This window comes from Euphorbia lathyris, chromosome 7 (genome assembly GCF_963576675.1).
Source record: "Euphorbia lathyris chromosome 7, ddEupLath1.1, whole genome shotgun sequence".
Taxonomy (NCBI): Eukaryota; Viridiplantae; Streptophyta; class Magnoliopsida; order Malpighiales; family Euphorbiaceae; genus Euphorbia; species Euphorbia lathyris.
Genome location: NC_088916.1, coordinates 23,861,140 through 23,869,377, shown reverse-complemented (window position 1 = coordinate 23,869,377; position 8,238 = coordinate 23,861,140). Strand labels below are relative to the sequence as shown.

General features: G+C 33.2%; 1 pseudogene; it reads right to left on the bottom strand.

Annotated features, from left to right (window-relative positions):
- Positions 1-1,821: 1,821 nt before the first annotated feature.
- Positions 1,822-7,635, bottom strand: LOC136236042 (syntaxin-71-like; annotated as a pseudogene).
- Between the last annotated feature and the right edge of the window lie 603 nt (positions 7,636-8,238).

Here is an 8,238-nt window from a genome sequence, read left to right as displayed (position 1 = left end):
CTTAAAGTTAAGTTCAAGTAATTATATATGTATTTGCATGTCAATTTCAACCTATAATATATGTTTATGTATATATGATTAAAGTTTGGTTTTGATGAACTTAGTATATTTGATTAATATTTGTGTAAGATTTGATATTTTGAAGAGTTAAAATTCAAAGAAAAGTTTGTTGAGAAACTTTATTGATAATTGATTTATGAACAAGGGTATATTTATATATTAAGTGATTTTCTATAAATTTATTTCTCAAAGTAAATTTTAGTTTTAATTAAAGATTGTTAAAGTTGCAATTTTGATGAATTTATGATTTATTGAAATAAAGTATATTTTTAAATTATTTATTGATGATTTTAGTTCAATAATAAAGTATGATTTGATATTTTGGAAATTGATTGAGTAAAGATATTGAGAAAACTTTATGATGTTGATTTATGAGTTTTATATATATATATATTTACATATATATATTTTCGATTTTAAATTATATTATGAAATTATAATATTTTTAGTATCCATCAAGAGCAATCCGGATAGGTGGCTTTAATTAAAGTCCGTATTTAGTGAGAAATACAGCCTGTGTACACAGTTAAGACCTAATAGGGCATGGCAAAGAAGTATTGAGTAAGACCATGAAGGGTTAGGCAAAATTATGAGATATCTCGATTCTATTATATTGTGGGGATTGATACATACGGGGATTATCTCTCAAATGGATACGATTTGCGAAATATTTATGATATACGATTTGTGAAGTAATTATTGACATACGATTTGTGAGGTATCTATTGAGATACAGTTGATGGAGCTTTTATTAAGATACAGTTTATGAAGTATTTATCGATATACAGTTTATGAAATATTTATCGAAATACGATTTATGAAGTATTTATTGATTTACGGTTGATTTGAGTAAATGGTTAATTACGAACCTATTTATTTTGTATATTTGAGATTTTAAACAAATAAAAAATATATAGCTATTTTGGATATGAGTTTTATATTAAGTGTTTTAATACAGTGATTTACGTTTTGACTATGTGTGGTATTTTGAGAAATGATAGCAAGCTTATGATCACTACAAAAAAATTGACTATTGGGGACTGTTAAAATTGTCCCCAAAAATCAGAAAAAAGGTCCCCTATTCTTTTGGAGACAATTTTTTTCGTCCCCTTGTTCCATCCCCTATGCGAGCGTACCCTATTCTATAGGAGACAAAAATGATGACTCGTCCCCATTTTTTTAGAGACGATTGTCGTCTCCATTTTTTGGGACAATTATCGTCCACATTCTAAGAGACGATTATCGTCCTTATTTTTAGGGACGATTTCCGTCCCGTGTATAGGAGACGGTTTTTGTCCCTACTTTTAGAGGACAATTTTTTTGTCCCCAAAAGAAGGGGCGACTGTCGTCCCCATGTAAAGGAGACAAATTTTGTCTCTTCATTAAGGGACAAATGTCATCCCTATGGAAAAGGGACAACATTTATCCTAAAAATTATTATTAGGCGTTTTGACACCAAAAAAAAAAAGCTAAAAGATATATGAATATTTGGATTGAAGAGAGCTACTTCCAAATCTCACAGCTGCTAAGAACATTTTCATTAGATATCTTCCTAGATAAGTGACATAAGAGCTTGATGTCAAAGTATTATACAACTGTATAAAGTTGACAATGTAAGTGCCTATGACTAGCATCTAAAATCAAAACTCAATTGATCCTAATAGATGAAATTTCGGTATTGAAATATAATAATCCTACATCTTGCTATATAGAATTCTACTCATTCATCAATATATTTACAATATTTAACAAGATGCATGCTTGAATAACCAATGTCAATTACAGGCTACTAAAGATTCACAATGGATACTACTATACCAGCAGTGTAATCATTAAGAAAAACAAGGAAGAAATAGTGAATTACCTTGTCATCCATTTCATCCACCAATGGCTCGTCTGTCCATTTCCTGAAGACAAATTAACAACCAGCTAACAAAAAAGAACTAGAACATTTAATAATTGTTAGAACTCCAAACATCAAGCTACACTGTCAAACCTCATTCACGTCATGAGCCATGTTTTTCAGAGTGTCTAACCCTTCTGCTATGACATCTAAGCCTTGATCCTGCATGAAGTCAGATATATATTATATTGATGAACAACTAATGTTATGTCGCCACCAAGAAAAGAAGTTCACACTAATTTCACTGATATGCTCCAACTAAACTATGGCAGATTGTTGTATTTTAACATATGACAGTAAAACATAGTCTAAAGCATAGTTCTAAGATAAATAAATGCACAAGCTTGCCTGTTTCACTCTACGTGTCTTATACTCCTGCCTAAATCAGTCCAACTCTTCAGATAGCTGGAAATATTCATTAATAAAACAATTGGAGAATCATCGTGAGTATCATATTCATGAGGGTATACTTCAACAGTCAACTTCAAGACAGATTGATAAATTACCATAAGTGGAGTCAAATTTGATTCCAGCATGAGAAGTGAAAGGTGCCCAATCACTAGTTTGTTTAACTGGCCCCGTACTTTCATCTGGTATTGCTTCAATCCTGTCTTTTAATGCAGAAACTAAATCGCTACGAGCCTTGTTATTCTATTGAAAGCCCTTTGACCTAGAATAGAGAAATTTAAACTAATTAGCTGCTTCGTTTTCTTCTTCTCCGGGGATTTAAAAACTTGCCGGGAGCAATCAAATTTAGGACCACATCCAAACAGAAAATGTCAGAAAACTAGGGGGAAAAAGAAAAGAAAGCTATATGGCAGACCTTTTTGAAGGCAAGTCTCTATAATTTGGGAATTTCCTCCAGCAATCGAGCCTTTATTGTTCGTATCTTAGCCTTTATAGCAATACCAATTTTCTTCTCATTTTTCTCCGCTACTGCCAACTCTGACTTCTACAATAATTTCCAATTTCAGAATTGAGAACTAGTACTTTTGTAGTCCACTGAAATCTTGCAGCAACAACCAAGAAAAAAAAGAAAAGGAAGAGGAAGAGGGGATAATTACTTCAATAGTAGCATCAAGGGCAGCCTCAACGATGCCGTAGAGCCGAGCAAAAGCACCTTGTGATGTTGGGATGATAAATCTACGAATGCCGCCAATTTTCGTTGATTTTACAATTACTTCAATCCCTGAAATGGCCTGCAAGCAGTTTTGAACAAAATTAAATCCATTTATATTATCTTTGTAATTCCACATTTCAATTCCACTAGTTATTATTAGTATTCTAAATTGACATCAAATTTTCCCATTCTAACTGTAAATCACAATATGTTCATCAAGTCTAATAGACTCTGGAGCTCTATAAGAATAATCACAAAACACTTTCAAATTAGTATATTAAAGCGACATGTATCAACATTTTAAGTGGAGTGCAATACACAAATTGGCCTATCAGATTCCAAAGATGAAGGAGCACAATAGCATACTTGTGGATTCAATACATCAATCTGATGGATAATGTTTTCCTGTCAACAATAGCATATTTGAAGCTGCTTTCAAATAGGCTTCCCTGGCAATGCAGGAGGTCCACTTGATACTGATTGATGCATTTTTCTAGTATCAGGTGTTTATCCAAAATCATCAAATCCAATAGACTATGGAAGTTCTATAACAACCATCACAAACATGATTACTCATGAAATTAGTCCACGACTTCAAATTAGTAAATAAAACTAGCACGTATCAACATCAAAATGTATCAATTAAAACCAAACATCATCACAACGAATTCAATGACATTTTAAGACCATAAAATGCATCACATACTAGTCTATAAATGAAAAGAAGGAAACTGAACTAAGTAACCTATGGAAAGCAGCAAACACGAAAGCATTAATTAGCATATATATATATATATATAGATAGGAATCCAAACAAGAAAAGGAAAACTGACATGAGGGGCTAGCTCGGATTCATGCAGACTAGAAAGAGAATCATCCAATGGCCATAAAATAACAATAAAATTGTACACCTTTTGGTTCAGTTTTTGCTACTGGAACTCTTATAACTAGTTAACCTTAACATAATAGCCATAGTATCAGAAATAAACACTCAAATAGCATGTGAAATTTCCAATCTCTATACTCATATTCATCCTTATCTGTGCATAAATAATTTGGATAGAGACCTCTAATTGAATATAAAAATCAAACACCAATTAGGATATTAATCAAATGTTGGCCATGAAAGAAGGTTAACAAATAGTCCTGAGTAACTCAACATACAACAAAAGGAATAAACTAAATGAACTTTTAGAAGAATGAAAAATACCCAAATCGTGGTTCCTATCTCCGCGGGATTCCTGAAAGTGTTACTTGCAGTCGCACTTCATAAAATACTTCGAAGCAACATCGTGAAACTAGTAAAACAAAAGAAGGGCAATATATACAACTCTAGTTAGCCAGATGCTAGAAATACAATTGTCCAAAGAACAAGTCTGAATATTTAACAAACAAGAAACAAGATGAACCAACAATGACCCACATAGCCCAATCACTCACCCTATATTCACAGATAGCAACTATCTTCAACACAATAAGGGCATAATTATCTATGTATGGAACTATATCAATATCACCAAAATATTTTGCTTCTTTCTTTAGCTTTATATGTTTATTTCATTTCCATTTAGTTGAATAAAACATGGTGTTCTAGTGATCCATTAACATTTTCAATTGATAACAATTTTATTAGATTTACTAGTTTATAAAACCTTAGTTGGGGTGAGAGCATCCAAGACCTTAGCTTTCCAAATTAAATTCCCATACAAAAGAATATAAGAAATTCAGATTGTAATATTTAGTAGAATCACATAGCTAGTGGTTCAAACATGTCTCACTATCATTTGATAACTGACTTAAAGACAATTAGATAAACACAAACAAAAAAAATTAACGTTTTTATAAGGCTGGTTCTGTGATTCTGTCAAATCTTTGCTAATAACATCAGGAAATCAATTCTTCAAATTAAAACAAAAACCCTAACATGCGATTGACCCAAAATTGTTCAAAACCCTAAAAAAATCAATTCATAAAATTAAAAAACAAAAACCTGTTGTTCAAAAACCTGTTGCTCCATTCACACACAGCTTCTATCGTTAGTCACCAGAGATACCAGTAGAGGTGTGCCTACCGGTAGACTAGAGAAGAAGGGAAGAAGATAGAAGGGTCAGGGGAAGGGAAACAGGGAGAGAGCGAGCTTGGATTGAGGGAGCGAGACGAGTTTGATCGCACCGAGAGGGGGAGAGAGAGAGGCGGTGGAGAACTTGTGTCTACGAGAGAGGGATTTTCAATTTGAAGAATTTTTATTTTACTGAATTTCTTTGATTTTGTTTTTGGGGGGAGTTGTTCCCGCTGATTATTTTGGGACAGTTAATGGAGATATATTTTTATATAAACACTCTTCAATTTATATTTGTCTCCTATTCTCAGGTTACAAAGAATTGGACACTATATTATCATTTGTCTTCCTTACAAATTTAACAATATAATTTGAGGACAATATAATTCAATTGTCTCTAACTATTTGTACCCAAAATTCCATTTTCTTGTAGTGGATATTTGAAAATGCATATTTGGTTAAAAGTACAACTTTGAGTATTTTATTATGGTTTAATCCATAAAGTGTTCATTTTTAAGGATATGAATTTTGAAAATTAAAAAATATATATATAGCTATTTTGAGTATAAGTACTTTATGTAGTTGATAATTGCTTACTGAGATTTTTGTCTCACCGTTTTAAATGTTTTAATGTTTTTAGGTGAAGGTACAAGATATAGAGAAGATTACCGACTGATTAGGCGAGGATTGGAAGTTATTGCCTATTGTTAGAATTATTATTAGAACCTTAGTATTTCAATTGTAATATGATGGAGAGTTGGTAAATATGTTGAGGTTCTTGAATGACTAATGTAGTAGAAATATGGGTTTATTTCATAATATATCTAAGAGGAATTCTTGAAAAGTATGATTGTTATTATATTTGGATAATTTGGAGACTATTAGGTGTTGATTGTGATCTTTCTATATCACGCCCGATGCCGATTGAGGAGGTTCAGGGTCGGGTGTGACAGTTTGGTATCAGAGCTCTAGGTTAAATTCTTCGGACCTAAGGTTGATAGTAATTGAGGAATATGGATATTTGGTGATAGTTAAGAAATAATTTGGAATTTCTTGAGGATTTAGTAACTAGTTAGTGAGTTGTAAAAATAAGATTTGATGGTTAATAGTATTTGGGTGTATGAAAGTTAGTAAGTTATCGAATATTTGGTAACATGAGTTACATACATCAAGTTGAGAGTTTATTAGATTGAAATAAGGATTATGAGACTTTGAAATGGTTTGATGAGTTTGTGTTCTTAGGAGTACAAGAAATTGAGAAAATGATAAAATGATGAATTGAAGCTAATGGATATGTGATTAAGAAAGAGAAAATGTGGAGATTACAATTAATTGTTTTCGAGGTTGATTAATAATTGAGAGATTGTATTACGAATTTAGTGTATTGTAGAATATTAAGTTGAACAAGTGAGATGTGAAATTTAAATTATTATTTTATTGGTGAACTTCATTGGGTTGAGGTTTGGAATTAATAAGAGTTATATATATATATAAATGATGTTTAGAGAAATACTGATATTGGTGATCAATGATAAATAAAGTGAGAGAAAATCTTAGAGTTCATGATTTGATGATTAATATATGAAAATAAATATTGTTTGAGCAAATAATTAGGATATGAATGTTGAGGAGAAAATTTTGTGATCTTAAGCACAGTTGAGGATAAATATTTTGACATTTAAATTTATATAGTACTTTCATTATAGTCAAGTTATTCTTATTTGAAGTTTGGAGGATTATAGTGCAAGTTTATATAATGATCAAATTAAGAGTTTATAGGTCGAATAAGAAAATTGGATGACATTATAAATTTTATTGACTTCTATATATGTAAAGGTATCATTTGGAGTTTGGATAAGAAAAAAAAACATTGATTGTCGTAATTTAGGTACTCTGTATTCATTGGTTATATGGTTTGGAGAAAAGATTAAAGTTTATTTAGATTGATAAATGATATATATAGTGGTGATTATAAAAAGAATAGCATGGTAGTTCCATTGAAATTGAGGAAATAAATAGAAAATTTTAAGAGTGACATGAATATTAAGATTTTATGAAATGAGCCTTATTGATAAGAAATTGTATTATAATGATGATCCGCGAAGCCAAACCGGGCCGAATCATAAACACGGGCCCAACCTATACTTAGGCCCATGGTTCCAGATCAAATGGGCTCCTAATAAAGGAAGCGGGTAAAGCGGATAACCGCCCCGAAATCCTAACAGGGCATTAAACCTCCCACTCAAACAAACGAAACCACGTTGGTGGCCACGTAAGGGACGTGGCATAGAAAGAGTAACCGCCCTCGGCGGTTACCTAGAGATACTTATAAAAGAGACATGAAAGCAAATGGGGGAGGTAAGTTGACATTTTTCCCATCAATACTATTATCAATCTACTAGCATTCCACATAAAACTGACTTGATCGTCGGAGAGTTTTCCCGGAGATCCTGTCTCCGGTTTTGTTTTGCAGGTAACTACAACGAGGACCATCGAATTAAATCCGACAAGTTATCATTGGTGCGGTGAACGTGGACCTTTTTTACCAACATCTGGGTAAAGGTACATAAAGAACATGTCAGAACCATCACGAACGACCGGAGTTACAACCAGATCAACTAGTATGAACTCAAGGGGTCCACGGACTGTGAATTCGCAGCCTGCGAGTACACAACCTGTGGTACCCAGCTCGTCGAATCCTTCGGGATAGTTGAGTCCATTATTGGAGGTCCAAGTGCAAACCGAGAGGGAGATGTCCAATAGCGATTTCATACAGATGGCAGGACAAGTCTTGGCTTCGAATATGAGCCAAGCGGCTGGAGATCGAATGATTAGTTTGTTAACTGCAATCGTTGATCACAATACCGCCGTAGCGGCTGCTCCTCAAGAACCCGTTGTCATCTCGACACAATCACCGACTATTCCTGCCATATCTGCGCTTCCGCAGCCATCTCGAGAGACAAATCGGATGGGTCAGAGTAGTCGCATGAACCCACACAGCCATCCAGGCAACTACTCGCACCAAGATCCTATTATGACGATCCATCCGACCTGGCAAACATCCCAGCCGATGTCGGGAAGGCAAGGAATTCTTTC